The following is a 15,944-nucleotide window of genomic DNA, read 5'->3' on the forward strand; positions in this document are numbered from 1 at the left end:
TAATTTCACATTAAAACAATCTATTAATTGCACATCATACCGATCCTTCAAATAAATACATCGGACAGGCAGAAGGGGCACAAGGGGCAATGGAGTGGTTTCCCTTACTTAGACTACCTTGCCAAATGAAAAAGTTTGCCTGCTTTTAAAAGCTATTTTTACTTTTTATTTGCTTGATCTCCAAGGGAAGGCTATTCCATAGACACATGCCTGGCAAGGAAGTACGTGCTGTGTTGGTTATAGACCATATCAATGTGGTTTTTCATGTGGGGCACGGTCATTTAAGATGTCAAACATATGATTAAGTTGCACCACTCTGGACTCCAAAGGCAACAAGCCCACCTCCCAGAACTCCTGTACCCCATGTGGGTCCTAGGGGGGACATTCAGCATACACCTGATTATTTTGCATGACCTGCGTTCTCTTTTTCAGCTTTTTTGATAGCCCACTATACAAAGCAGATTAGGCATGATCAAAATGACACTGAATCAAGGTTGAGACAAGCACAGCTCAAACAAATAATTTGTGATACTTTTGCTATGGTAAAAGTTGTTAATGAAAGACTAGCCATAGTGTCCAGAGCCGATAGGTAACTTATTAACCAGAGATGAGGTTATAGTGGTAAAAAATGTGTTAAAATAATTTGCAACCTTTGCCTGGTCATAACATAAAACATCATCAATATCTAGGCCAATACTACAGGATTTTACGTTATGGGTTTTCAAGCCAATGTCCTTTAAAGTTTTCGACAGTTTACGAGGCTGATGTAAGTTGTCATTAACGACGTCTATATAAAGTCTATATAATGCAATGATCTGATAAACACAGGATAGGTGTAGTATTTCATCAAATGAGAGACTTAATTTTAACCAGTAGTGAATGTGAAACGCTTTATTGAAAGAAGTTCATTATCCAAGTGTTATAAATATATGCATTATACATATTAGAATTGTAATATTGTAAATAGAAGTTTAATCTGTACTTCAATGCACATTTTTTGTGCATTATAAAAACAGAGGGAGAAAGAGGAGATGGCGAGAGAGGTGTGAAAGACAGAAAGGGAAAGAGGTAAGAACATAGGAGCAGGGAAGGCAGCATATGATTAATGAATCACAGTGCTATCCAAATATTCTCTCAGTTCATCACAATTACATAACCTTCGGGCGACTAGAGACAATTATCTTAAAAGCGGGTGAGGTGGCGATGATGGGACTGGGGGTGGGCATCCTCTCACATCGAAACATATCTGCAGATGAGACAGATGGACAGTGAGAGAGAGCATGTGCTTGTGTTTTTATTCTAACATTGTTAGTCATCATATTAATCAGGAGGTGAAATGCAAAACTGACCTTGGATCATAAACTCTGGGACTACTGCATCTCTGTCTGTTGACATGGCCAAGTGACCTCTAACCTCAGATCATCCTGTGCCCTCTATGTAGCCAGTTCAGATGTGGGAGGGGTTCACTGACACAGCTGATATAACTTAGAGGATTTTTTTATTTTACCTTTATTTAACTAGGCAAGTCAGTTAAGAACAAATTCTTATTTTCAATGACGGCCTAGGAACAGTGGGTTAACAGATTTGTACATTGTCAGCTTGGGGATTTGAACTTGCAACCTCTCCAACCACTAGGCTACCCTGCCGCCCCGGAAGAGGAGAGATGGATGAATTGAACGAGACTGTTCTTGAAAAATAAGGTAGTTAACGTGAGTGTTCAACAGAAATCTCTGTGTGGTCTTTCCTGGTGTCCACACCACACTAAAGGGCTGCAGAGTACTTTATGCTGAAAAACATGAACGGCCACACGAGGACAAACAATATAGAGTAGTTATAGAAATAATGAATTATCTTACTATTCTCCATGGTTGGCCCTCTTGCCTATTCTTTGAAGGTGGAAGGCGCCACAGTTATACACCTAAGCCTGCTTACAGCACAACACAATCTGTCAATCAGATTGATACATGAGTGTGTGGGTTATAGGGTGTATAATTGTTGGGTGATTTAAAATAGCCTGTTTTGTTTTTGTACAGACATCACACCCTTACCTAAACAGCATTCTCACTTGAGAAGTAGAAATCAAAGGGAGAGAAACTGGGAATTGAATTACTGCAGTTGACATAGCTAAGTAAATGGAAGAATAATATTTTTGCAGTGTGAATGGCTCTTAAAAGAGCCTTTGTTGTGCATAGTGTAGTCTATGGTGTTGCCAGGGAACAGCATCCTCTTCAAATAAGTAGGAGGTGAAGATCTCCCGCACACTGATTGCCTCTCTTGCTGCGTTGTTGGACCCCATCCTTGAAACATCCTGCAGAGCAGCAGACTTCTCCTCTGGCACACGGCGGCGAGCTGCAGATCCCCTCCTGGTCCTCGTGTCCATCCTCATGAAGTTATGCAGGACACAGGTAGCCTTCACACACCTGAATTCCTCCAGGAGGCAGTCCCAGATGGCCCTGGTCACCCAACCTTGCAGTACCCTACACGTTAACGGTAGGCAATCGTTTTAAGGAGTCTCCAGTTATAAGGTGTCTGTAGGAATATGGACAACAATGTAATTCTTAGACTTTTACATCACCAGGTCATTGTGGATTACTAAAGTCTAATATCCCTGATAACAAATCATTATTGATAAATGCATGGGCACACATATGTGCATGTGACAATAACAGGATCATATAAAGGACGATTCAGTGACGACCCTAGGTCCGGAGCCTCCAGCGACGGTCCCCAGTCCAGGGTCTCCAGCAACGGTCCCCAGCCCGGGGTCTCCAGCAACGGTCCCCAGCCAGGGGGCTCCAGCGATGATCCCCAGTCCGGGGCCTCCAGCGATGATCCATGCAGTGATGGTCCCCAGCCCGGAGTCTCCAGAGACGGTCCCCAGCCCGGGTGTCTCCAGCGACGATCCCCAGTCCGGGGCCTCCGGCGATGATCCACGCAGTGATTGTCCTCAGTCCTGGGTTTCCAGCGATGGTCCCCAGCCCGGGGTCTCCGGCGATGATCCGCAGTCCATAGCCTCCGGCGATGATCCACGGGCCGTTTCTACTAAGGCGGAGGGATCAGTGTATAGAAGGGGGACGGCGTCCAGATCCAGAGCCACCACCAAGGGTAAATGTCCACCCGGACCCTCCCATATAAGTTCAGGTTTGCAGTCAGGAGTCCGCACCATTGGGGGTGGGTACTGTCACGCCCTGACCTTAGTTATCTTTGTTTTCTTTGTTATTTTGGTTAGGTCAGGGTGTGACTAGGGTCGGCATGTTAGTTTCTGTATTGTCTAGGGTTTTTTGTATATCTAGGGTTTTTTGTAAGTCTAGGTATATGTAGGTCTATGGTGGCCTGATATGGTTCCTAATCATAGGTAGCTGTTTATTGTTGTCCCTGATTGGGGACCATATTTAGGTGGCCATTTTCCTAGGGTATTTGTGGGTTCTTGTCTATGTGTAGTTGCCTGTTAGCATGCATGTGTATAGCGGCACGTTTCTTTCGGTTATTTTGTTCGTTTGTTTCAGTGTTTCATTCTTTAATAAATTACGAATGTACGCTTACCACGCTGTGCCTTGGTCTCTTCCTTACGACGGATGTGACACTAATTAAACAGCATGAACATTACTCAGGTGTACCTCGTTCTGGGGACTGTAAAAGGCCACAAAAAAAAATGCCACAGATGTCTCAAGTTTTAATGGAGCGTGCAATTGGCATGATGACTGCAGAAATGTCCACCAGATCTGTTGCAAGAAAATGTAATGTTAATTTCACTACAATAAGCCGGCTCCAACATAATTTTACAGAATTCACATTCACATCCAGCTTTTTCACCTGTGGGATCATCTGAGACCAGCCACCCGGACAGCTGATGAAATTGTGGATTTGCTCAACCGAATAAACTGTCAGAAACCGTCTCAGGGAAGCTCATCTGCGAGCTCGTCGTCCTCTCCAGGGTCTTGACCTAACTGCAGTTTGGCATCGTCCCAACTTCAGTGGGCAAATGCTCACCTTCGATGGCCACGCTGGAGAAGTGTGCTCTTCACGGATTAATCCCGGTTTCAACTGTATCGGGCAGTGTTATAAGATTTTTATGAATAATGACTAAATGATGTATACATTCAGCTTAGAATTATAACTGTCCGGGGGTGTCCTCGGATGGGGCCACAGTGTCTCCTGACCCCTCCTGTCTCAGCCTCCAGTATTTATGCTGCAATCGTTTATGTGTCGGGGGGCTAGGGTCAGTTTGTTATATCTGGAGTACTTCTCCTGTCCTATTCGGTGTCCTGTGTGAATTTAAGTGTGCTCTCTCTAATTCTCTCTTTCTCTCTTTCTTTCTCTCTCTCGGAGGACCTGAGCCCTAGGACCATGCCTCAGGACTACCTGACATGATGACACCTTGCTGTCCCCAGTCCACCTGGCCGTGCTGCTGCTCCAGTTTCAACTGTTCTGCCTTATTATTATTTGACCATGCTGGTCATTTATGAACATTTGAACATCTTGGCCATGTTCTGTTATAATCTTCACCCGGCACAGCCAGAAGAGGACTGGCCACCCCACATAGCCTGGTTCCTCTAGGTTTCTTCCTAGGTTTTGGCCTTTCTAGGGAGTTTTTCCTAGCCACCGTGCTTCTACACCTGCATTGCTTGCTGTTTGGGGTTTTAGGCTGGGTTTCTGTACAGCACTTTGAGATATCAGCTGATGTACGAAGGGCTATGTAAAGACATTTGATTTGATTTGATTTTGATTTAACTAAACAGAATACTACTGTTACTGTAGGAATGTTGGAATCTTATTATAATCATAATACTGAATAAGGTGTGTAGTTTTAGTCAAGAATTAGAACATTGACTTTCTGTTCCTTGGTATAAACGAATGGAGCAATCGTCAGACCGGCTGGAATACTGTGTTCCTTACAGGACATTCTGTCCCTACCCAGACAAAGGTGAAAAGGCTAACAGACTGGGTAACAGGGGAGGGAGGTTTGCAACATAGAACGTCCACAGATAGACGCAAACTGAACTGGAGAGTTAACTGTACACCCACAGTGCACATGAGTGAGAGTGGGGGGGATTTCTGAGAGGCAGAGTATCTGTTAACCATAGAACAGGAGGATGATTTAAAAGAGATACCCGAATATTTGTGGTCTCAGGGTCCCTCTGATGTAGGCTTAATTAAAGGAGTAACTCCGGTGCAAGTAGTTCCAAAATCAAATTATATACCTTACCAAAAACAGTACCCATTAAAGCCAGAAGCAGTTAAAGGGTTAACACCCACTTTTGAACAGCTGAGAAAGGGGATGAAGCGTTCTGTAACTCTCCTCTTTTTCAGTAAAGAAGGCACTAGCACTGACTGGAGAATGGTAATGGACCTACAGGGGGTCAATAACAGTGTGATACCAAGAACATCTTGTGTACCAGACCCGCACACTCTGTTAAACCAACTGAAGTCTGAGAATGCTTACTTTACTGTGATAGACCTTGCTAATGCTTTCTTTAGTATTCCGATACACCCAGACAGTCAGGGGTGGTTCGGGTTCACCTTTTTAGGCCAAAAATGGACGTATAGCCATTTGGCTCAAGGTTATTTGGAAAGTCCTACAATCTATAGTCAGGCAATTACTAGGAATCTTGGAAAATTCGACCCTCCCCGGGGGAGCCAAATATTAATACATGTTGATGATATTCTGCTGTCAAATTCCTCACAGGAGGCCTGTAAAGCGGATACTCTTGCTCGGTTCCTCTTACTAGCAGACCAAGGTCACAAAGTTAATAAGAGGAAGTTACAGCTCTGGCAGGAACAAGTTATCTATTTAGGACACACCATAACCCAGGAAGGGAGAACACTTAATTCAACCAGAAAGACAGCCATTCTAGAAGCACCCAAACCACTTAACAAAAAGCAGAAGATGAGTTTCTTGGGAATGATTAAATATTGTAGGGCGTGGGTCCCACACTTTCCATTGCATACAGGGTTACTTAGTGATTTGATCTATGGTAAGGCTATGACAGCAAAATACAAAATTGTATGGACAAGAGAAGCGGAGAAACAGTTTGTGGCTATTAAACAGCTATTGATATCAGACACTGTTCTGGCATTCCCTAGGTATGACCGTGTATTCACACAGACTGTGGATTGCAGTGAGGGGTTCATGACATCAGTGTTGACTTACAGACACGGGGGGAAGAATAAGCCGGTGGCCTATTATTCCTCCCGTCTTGATCAGGTGGCGCAAGCAATGCCCCTGTGTTTGCTGCAGGACGGGCTGTGGAAGACTCAGCCTCTGTAGTACTTTACCATGATTTGACTTTGAGGGTACCACATGCCGTCTCAATCTTGTTATTAGAACATAAAATGGCGTACATGTCACCAGCTAGACACTTGTCTTGTATGAATATTCTGTTAAATATGCCAAATCTAACAATTGAGCGATGTACTACCTTGAACCCCTCCACCCTAATTCCGATAGCCACCGATGGGTGTACCCATGATTGTGTAGCGGAGATGGAGAAAGTAGTTCTCCACAGACCAGATCTAACTGATCTGCCTTTGCCAGATGCTGAAATAACTATGTTTGTTGATGGGTCTTCCAGAAAGAACCCAGATGGTTCAAATGCTACTGGTTATGCAGTAGTGACTCACACTGAGGTGCTTGAAGCTGAAGCTTTACCAAAGAATTACTCTGCTCAACAAGCTGAAATTGTTGCCCTTACCAGGGCTTGTGAATTGGGAAAGGGTAAATGCATTATGATACATACTGATAGTGCTTATGCTTTTAACACTGTCCATGTATTTGCAGCTCAGTGGAGAAACAGGGGCATGGTTACCACCATGGGTCTCTATGGAAGGTATTTGTGTAAATCACTGTGTAATTCATGGAATCAGGTGATAGCTCACACTGAGAGGGATGGCTATGTAAACCCACACACCTAATTTGGGAGCACATGGAGTCTAGTAAAGGTGGGAGTTTGACTGTGTTCCCGAGCAGGGGAAATATTGAATAAAGGTACGAATTACCATTAAAACGGTAAAGACCCAGGATCTCGGGTTATGGTATGTTGGTTTCGACCAGTTTTCAACTCATACTATGGTACCGTGCCAGACGAGATCAAAGCATGAAATCAGATCCTAGCTGGATTAGAGTCAAGCATTTTCTGGTGGTTCTCTCTCAATAAGAATGTGGACTGGATTAATTATATATATTATAATTAACAACGCTTCATCAATTATACCAGAGTTGCAATAAAAGGATTGGCCGAGCAGACCGAAGCAACCAGCCTGATTTCTTGGCAGAACAGAATCATATTAGATATGTTGTTGCCAGAAAAGGGAGAGGCTGCGTGATATTCGGTAAAATGTGCTGTACGTTCATCCCAAATAACACAGCTCCGGACAGATCAGTGACCAAGGCCCTGGCTGGTTTAACCACCCTAGCTCACGATTTGGCAGAAAACTCTGGGGTGGATACTTCTCTGACTAATTGGTTTGACAGTATGTTTGGAAAATGGAAAAATGTCATGATAACTGTGCTGTGGGCAACTTTCACCTGTGTGACTGTGTTAGTTTTGTGCAGCTGTTGTCTTATTCATTGCGTGAGAGGTCTCATTTCTAGGACTCTGGAGAAATCGATGACACAACAAATGGTGAGATACGGACCGATTCCAAGCTCTGACCAGTGGAATGATGAATACATGCCCCCAGACCTAGCGGATGGATCCGGTTCCTTCACATACGAGGAGCCTAAATTGGATGAGACCATTTTGATGTTTAGGGATTTTAGTCTGTTTCTTGTTTTGATGTTTACACTGTTTCTTTGATGAAGATTATAACAAATATCCTGATAAGAAGAGTTATGATTCTGATGTAGGCCTGGAACAGTCAATGTAATACATATGTTGGTCTTTGTTAGGATGTATTTGGATAACAAGAGATGGTTCTAATAAAAATAGATGTTTGCTTTTTAATATTTTAATAAAAATAGATGTGTTTAACATTCTTATAAAAATAGAGGTGTGATTGGATGTATAATATTTAGTCATACGGTGGATATGTTATGATATTTTTATGACTAATGACTAAATGTATACATTCAGTTTAGAATTATAACTTAACAGAATATTACTCTGTTACTGTAGGAATGTATGAATCTTATTATAATCATAATACTGAATATAAGGTGTGTAGTTTTAGTCAAGAATTAGAACAATGACTTTCTGTTCCTTGGTATAAACAAATGGAGCTATCGTCAGACCAGGCGGAATACTGTGTTCCTTACAGGACATTCTGTCCCTACCCAGGGAGGGGAGAGACCTTGGCCTTGTAGTATATTGTTTAACAGGTGGCATACAATGTGAGAAGGCTTGTGAACTATATTGCTATTGTATCTGAGAGGAGGAGAGACATTTATGACAAAATGTGAGGTATATAAACCAATGTACATGGTATTATGACCAGAGCTCTCAGGAAATAAACGCTACTGATTAATTTTGAGACTGATCTTTGTCTATTTTATGCAAATAATAACCTTACAAATTCTTAGAAACGGACAAAGTGTTTTGCTTTGTTACAATTTAATTGGTTAATGAACATATAGGAATTAGATTCCTCTAACAGGCAGATGGCGTGTATGGCGTCATGATGTCAACGTTGTGAAAAGAGGGCCTCATGGTGGCGATGTTTTGTTTAAAAACATATTTTTATTTCACCTTAATTTAACCAGGTAGGCTAGTTGAGAACAAGTTCTCATTTGCAACTGCGACCTGGCCAAGATAAAACGTAGCAATTCGACACATACAACACAGAGTTACACATGGAATAAACAAAACATACAGTCAATAATACAGTAGAACAAAAGAAAACAAAAAGTATATATACAGTGAGTGCAAATAATGTATGTTAAGGAAATAAATAGGCCATGGTGGTGAAGTAATTACAATATAGCAATTAAACACCGGAATGGTAGATTGGCAGAAGGTGTGTGCAGTTAGAGATACTGGGGTGCAAAGGAGCAAAATAAATAAATAAATACCAGTATGGGGATGAGGTAGGTAGATAGATGGGCTGTTTACAGATGGGCTATGTACAGGTGCAGTGATCTGTAAGCTGCTCTGACAGCTGGTGCTTAAAGCTAGTGAGGGAGATGTGAGTCACCAGCTTCAGAGATTTTTGCAATTCGTACCAGTAATGGGCAGCAGAGACCTGGAAGGAAAGACGACCAAAGGAGGAATTGGCTTTGGGAGTGACCAGTGAGATATACCTGCTGGAGCGCATGCTACGAGTGGGTGCTGCTATGGTGACCAGTGAGCTGAGATAAGGCGGGGCTTTACCTAGCAGAGACTTGTAGATGTAGCCAGTGGGTTTGGCGACGAGTATGAAGCGAGGGCCAACCAACGAGAGCGTACAAGTCGCAATGGTGGGTAGTGTATGGGGCTTTGGTGACAAAACGGATGGCACTGTGATAGACTGCATCCAGTTTGTTGAGTAGAGTGTTGGAGGCTATTTTATAGATGACATCACCGAAGCAGAGGATCGGTAGGATGGTCAGTTTTACAAGGGTGTTTGGCAGCATGAGTGAAGGATGCTTTGTTGAGATATAGGAAACCGATTCTAGATTTAATTTTGGATTGGAGATGCTTAATGTGAGTCTGGAAGGAGAGTTTACAGTCTAACCAGACACCCAGGTATTTGTAGTTGTCCACGTATTCTAAGTCAGAGCCGTCCAGAGTAGTGATGCTGGATGGGCGAGCAGGTGCGGGCAGTGATCGATTGAATAGCATGCATTTAGTTTTACTTGCGTTTAAGAGCATTGAAGCTCGTCTGGAGGTTAGTTAACACAGTGTCCAAGGAGGGGCCAGAAGTATACAGAATGGTGTCGTCTGCGTAGAGGTGGATCAGAGAATAACCAGCAGCAATAGCAACATCATTGATGTATACAGAAAAGAGAGTCGGCCCGAGAATTGAACCCTGTGGCACACCCATAGAGACTGTCAGAGGTCCGGACAACAGGCCCTCCAATTTGACACACTGAACTCTATCAGAGAAGTAGTTGGTAAACCAGCCGAGGAAATCATTTCAGAATCCAAGGCTGTCGAGTCTGCCAATAAGAATGTTGTGATTGACAGAGTCGAAAGCCTTGACCAGGTCGATGAATACGGCTGCACAGTAATGTCTCTTATCGATGGCGGTTATGATGTCGTTTAGAACCTTGAGTGTGGCTGAGGTGCACCCATGACCAGCTCTGAAACCAGATTGCATAGCGGAGAAGGTATGGTGGGATTCGAAATGGTCAGTTATCTGTTTGTTAACTTGGCTTTCGAAGACCTTAGAAAGACAGGGTAGGATAGATATAGGTTTGTAGCAGTTTGGGTCTAGAGTGTCAGTCACCCCCTTTGAAGAGGGGGATGACCGCGGCAGCTTTCCAATCTTTGGGAGTCTCAGACGATACGAAAGAGAGGTTGAACAGGCTAGTAATAGGGGTTGCAACAATTTCGGCAGATCATTTTAGAAAGAGATGGTCCAGATTGTCTAGCCCGGCTGATTTGTAGGGCTCCAGATTTTGCAGCTCTTTCAGAACATCAGCTATCTGGATTTGGGTAAAGGAGAAATGGTGGGGGCTTTGGCGGGTTGCTGTGGAGGGTGCCGGGCAGTTGACCGGGGTAGGGGTAGCCATGTGGAAAGCATGGCCAGCCGTAGAGAAATGCTTATTGAAATTCTCCATTATAGTGGATTTATCGGTGGTGACAGTGTTTCCTAGCCTCAGAGCAGTGGGCAGCTGGGAGGAGGTGCTCTTATTCTCCATGGACTTTACAGTGTCCCAGAACTTTTTTGAGTAAGTACTACAGGATGCAAATTTCTGTTTGAAAAAGCTTGCCTTAGCTTTTCTAACTGCCTGTGTATATTTGTTCCTAACTTCCCTGAAAAGTTGCATATCACGGGGGCTATTCAATGCTAATGCAGAACGTCACAGGATGTTTTTGTGCTGGTCAAGTGCAGACAGGTCTGGAGGGAACCAAGGACTATATCTATTCCTAGTTCTAAATTTTTTGAGGGGCATGCTTATTTAAGATGGTGAGGAAAGCACTTTTAAAGAATAGCCAGGCATCATCTACTGACGGGATGAGGTCAATGTCATTCCAGGATCGCCCGGCCAGTTCGATTAGAAAGGCCAGCTCGCCGAAGTGTTTCAGGGAGCGTTTGACAGTGATGAGGGGTGGTCGTTTGGTCACAGACCCATTATGGATGCAGGCAATGAGGCAGTGATCGTTGAGATCTTGATTGAAAACAGCAAAGGTGTATTTGGAGGGCGAATTAGTGAGGATGACATCTATGAGGATGCCCGTGTTTACTGATTTGGGGTTGTACCTGGTAGGTTCATTAATAATTTGTGTGAGATTGAGGGCATCAAGCTTAGTTTGTAGAATGGCCAAGGGTGTTAAGCATGTCCCAGTTTAGGTCACCAAGTAGCACGTGCTCAGAAGATAGATGGGGGGCAATCAATTCACATATGGTATCGAGGGCACAGCTGGGGGCAGAGGGAGGTCTATAGCAAGCGGCAACAGTGAGAGACTTGAATTTTTAGAAGTAGAAGCTCAAAATGTTTGGGTACAGACTTAGATAGTAATACAGAACTCTGCAGACTAATATTTGCAGTAGTTAGAACTGCCAAAGGGGGCGGTGTTGCTATCTTGGCGGGAAAACATTATAGTTAGCAATGGAGATTTCAGGGTTTTTGGTGGTTTTCCTAAGCCGTGATTCAGACACGGCTAAGACATCTGGGTTGGCAGAGTGTGCTAAAGCAGTGAGTAAAACAAACTTAGGGAGTAGGCTTCTAATGTTAACATGCATGAAACCAAGGCTTTTACGTTTACAGAAGTCAACAAATGAGAGCACCTGGGTGGTGGGAGTGGAGTTAGGCACTGCAGGACCTGGATTAACCTCCACATCACCAGAGGAACAGAGGAGAAGTAGGATAAGGGTACGGCTAAAGACTATACGAACTGGCCGTCTAGCACATTCAGAATAGAGAGTAAAAGGAGCAGGTTTCTGGGCACGATAGCATAGATTCAAGGCATAGTGTACAGACAAAGGTAAGGTAGGATGTGAGTACATTGGAGGTAAACCTAGGAATTGAGTAATAAAGTGAGAGATATTGTCTCTAGAGATATATAAACCAGGTGATGTCATCGCATATGTAGGAGGTGGAACAACATGCTTGGTTAAGGCATATTGAGCAGGGCTAGAGGCTCTACAGTGAAAGTAGACAGTAATCACTAACCAGGACAGTAATGGATGAGGCATATTGATATTAGAGAGAGGCATGCGTAGCCAAGTGAAAATATGGGTCCAGTGAGTGGTTGGGCTGGCTGGGGACACGGCGATTCAGACAGTTAGTAGGCCAACGCTAACAAGCTAACAGTTAGTAGGCCGGGGCTAAACAAGCTAGCAGCTAGTAGACCGGGGCAGCAAGCAAGAAGTTAGCATGGGCTAGCAGTTAGCAGACTGGGAAGATAAGCTAGCAGTTAGCAGACCGGGTTAGCAAGCAAGCAGATAGCAGGGGCTAGAAAGTTACCCCCAAAGGTTAAGTCTGTTTTTGCCTCTTCGTACGGTGACGTCGATGGACCAGTCGTGGAATTAGTAGGGTTCCAAGTAGCTCTAGGTAGCTAGCAGGCCTAGCTGGTTAGCATAATGGGCCTTCAGCAGGCGTCGCGCCTGATGTGCCTGTTGGAGTCCTCGGGCAGTCACGTTGTTCGAACTGGCGAGAGCTTTACGATCTGAAGGTTTGCTGATGACCGCTGGCAATGGTTTGCTGACTGATAGCTGATAGTTAGCTGGCTAGCTTCAGTTGAGGGATTCCAGATCCGAAGTAAATATAATTACATTAGGGGAAAAAAGCAGATCCACGCCACATTGGGTGATGCGGGTTGCAGGAGAGTATTTAGATGTTGAGGTTTAGCAAAATATTTTAAAGGAAATGCGACGAAAAATATGCAAAACGATATATACAAGGGACACGACAGGACAAAGAAGTCTGACTGCTACTTCATCTTGGATTTTGAGTATGCTTAGGTATGGGAAGGCATAAACTACGGACAACATGCACAATTGCATATCGTGACAAGAGCCTTTGTCGTGCCATTCATCTGCCGCCATCACCTCATGTTTCAGCATGATAATGCACGGCCCCATATCTCAAAGGATCTGCACACAATTCCTGCAAGCTGAAAATGTCACCGTTCTTCCATGGCTTACATACTCACCAGACATGTCACCCATTGAACATGTTTGGGATGCTCTGAATTGACGTGTACAACAGTGTGTTCCAGTTCTTGCTAATATCCAGTAACATTTGCCGTTGAGTACATAACCTTTTTTGCATGTCAATATGGTGTGGCATGCACAGGAACAATCTGAGTCTGATGTATGAAGCTGAAGGTACCGATGTCCAGTAAGCAGTCAGGTTTAGATGCCGAGGGATGAGAACGCTTTGGTTTGACAGTTCAGTTTGAGGCTGAAGTATGGAGCCGGATAGCTGACAAAAGGTTGAAGTACATATCGTTAGGATCGTAATAAAATCCATACGTACATTTTTGGGATCGTAAGAAAATCCATGCATGAAACATAAACTTGAAATTTAATGTGTGAACATACTAACACCATGTTACGATTACGGACTAACATTTTAGGCTTGAACAAATATTTTGTTGCAATTCTGACGTACAATATTACCTTTCAGAGCTGTGGCAGTTTCATCTCACCAACAAAAATTATTTACACCAAATGGCCTGTGAGGAGTGCTACACAAACAAACACGGAATTAGGGACAAATTAAAGAGGTATCCTGTACGTTTTCAAGTTAAAAGTCTCCATTCTCTATTACTCCTCAGTGGAGCTCAGGTCACATTTAGGTAGCTAATGTAACGTATTGTTTTGCCAGTGCAAGTCTAGATATCACAAGCTGTATCATGCCTACAACAGTGACATTTCAGTCTACAAAGAATAATAATAGATGTTTGGTGAATATATGAATTATGTTTGACCACTGGAGTCTTTTCCACTCAAAATATTGCCAAAGCATATTCTGAAGGAGGTGTTAATATGAATTTAAAATTGGACATGATTTATATTTTTTCAATTTAACTAGGCAAGTCAGTTAAGAACAAATTTTATTTACAATGACGGCCTACCAGAGAACAGTGGGTTAACTGCCTTGTTCAGGGGCAGAAATACATATTTTTACCTTGTCAGCTAGGGGATTTGGTCCACCCATGCAAACAATAATGTTTTCCATACATGTTGTTTCTCTCTGCTGTTGTTTTTGTGTCCAAGGATGTTTAGAGGCGGTTGGCGATGTGGGGGCGGTCTCTGGGGTATACATTATTTAAAAAGGGTTGGTGGCGACTGCGCACAGATACAGTTTCATTCCATGAAGTGCTCCACATCTTTGCCAAGCCAACACATCTGACGATCTGTGCGGAAACAGCGAGTTTATGTAGACGATAGACTCTAAGAAATGTCTAAAATTTAAAACAAACTCACAGGTTCTCAATGCAGCCAGGTGGCAGCGGGTGATCGGATGGGTTCGGGACAGCCATGCACTTCTCCGGAGCTCACTCAACCTCATGGATGACGATTTGAAGATAGGCTTCGACCCCACCGGCAAGCCGGTGATGATGGAAGACCCTGGGAACTCCAGCGACCCGTTTGGCCGGGACGAGGAGGTTGCCAAGATCGAGATCACGGTGCTTAGCGTGACATTCGTCGTGGCTGTGGTGGGTAACCTGAGCGTGCTGCTGGCCATGTACATGATCCGACGGAAGTCCTTGCACATACACCTGTTAATGAAACACCTGAGCCTCGCGGACTTGGTAGTGGCCTTTTTCCAGGTTGCCACAGCTCTGACTTCCTGTGGGCCTGACTTCCTGTGTCGCATCATCAAGTACATGCAGGTGCGAGGGATGTTCGTGTCCACCTACATGTTGGTAATGACGACGCTGGACCACTACATCGCCATATGTCACCCGATGCAGACCCTTCACTAGCCCACGCAGCGCTCCTACTTGATGATCGGGGCCACCTGGGTGTGTAGTCTTGCCCTGAGCATGTCCCAGTATTTTAACTTCTCCCTGAGCGAGGTCCGCCCGGGCTCGGCCGTGTATGACTGCTGGGTACACTTCATCCAGCCGTGGGGTGTGCTCGCCTACATCACCTGGAGCACCGTGGGCATCTTCCTCGTGGCCGTGGCTGTGCTCATGCTCTGCTACAGCTTCATCTGCCGATCAATCTGGCTGAACATAAAGTACTAGACCCAGAAGAGCACGATTGTGATGGCACTTGTGACCAAGAATAGGCTGATCGGGAAGAGTTCAGGCAGCATCGTCAGCACCATCTCGCGTACCGAGCTGCGCACACAGTGAAGATTACTAATCTGAGAACCCATGCCAAGTTTTTTCAGTCTCCTGAGGGGGAATAGGCTTTGCCGTGCCCTCTTCACGACTGTCTTGGTGTGTTTGGAACATGTTAGTTTGTTGGTGATGTTGACACCAAGGAACTTGAAGCTCTCAACCTGCTCTATTACAGCCCTGTCGGTGAGAATGGGGGGTGTGCTCAGTCCTCCATTTCCTGTAGTCCACAATCATCTTCTTTGACTTGATCGCGTTGAGGGAGAGGTTGTTATGATGGCAGCACACGGCCAGGTCTCTGACCTCCTCCCTATAGGCTGTCTCATCTTCGTTGGTGATCAGGCTGTTGTGTCGTCGGAAAACTTGATGGTGTTGGAGTCGTGCCTGGCCATGCAGTCATGAGTGAACAGGGAATACAGGAGGGAACTGGGCATGCACCCCTGAGGGGCCCCCATGTTGAGGATCAGTGTGGCAGATGTGTTGTTACCTACCCTTACCACCTGGCGGCGGCCTGTCAGGAAGTCCAGGATCCAGTTGCAGAGGGAGGTGTTTAGCCCCAGGGTCCTT

General features: G+C 44.4%; 1 pseudogene; it reads left to right on the forward strand.

Annotated features, from left to right (window-relative positions):
* The first annotated feature begins 14,597 nt into the window (after nt 1-14,597).
* Nucleotides 14,598-15,392, forward strand: LOC118938893 (annotated as a pseudogene).
* Nucleotides 15,393-15,944: the final 552 nt, after the last annotated feature.

Source organism: Oncorhynchus mykiss, chromosome 15 (assembly GCF_013265735.2).
Source record: "Oncorhynchus mykiss isolate Arlee chromosome 15, USDA_OmykA_1.1, whole genome shotgun sequence".
Taxonomy (NCBI): domain Eukaryota; kingdom Metazoa; phylum Chordata; class Actinopteri; order Salmoniformes; family Salmonidae; genus Oncorhynchus; species Oncorhynchus mykiss.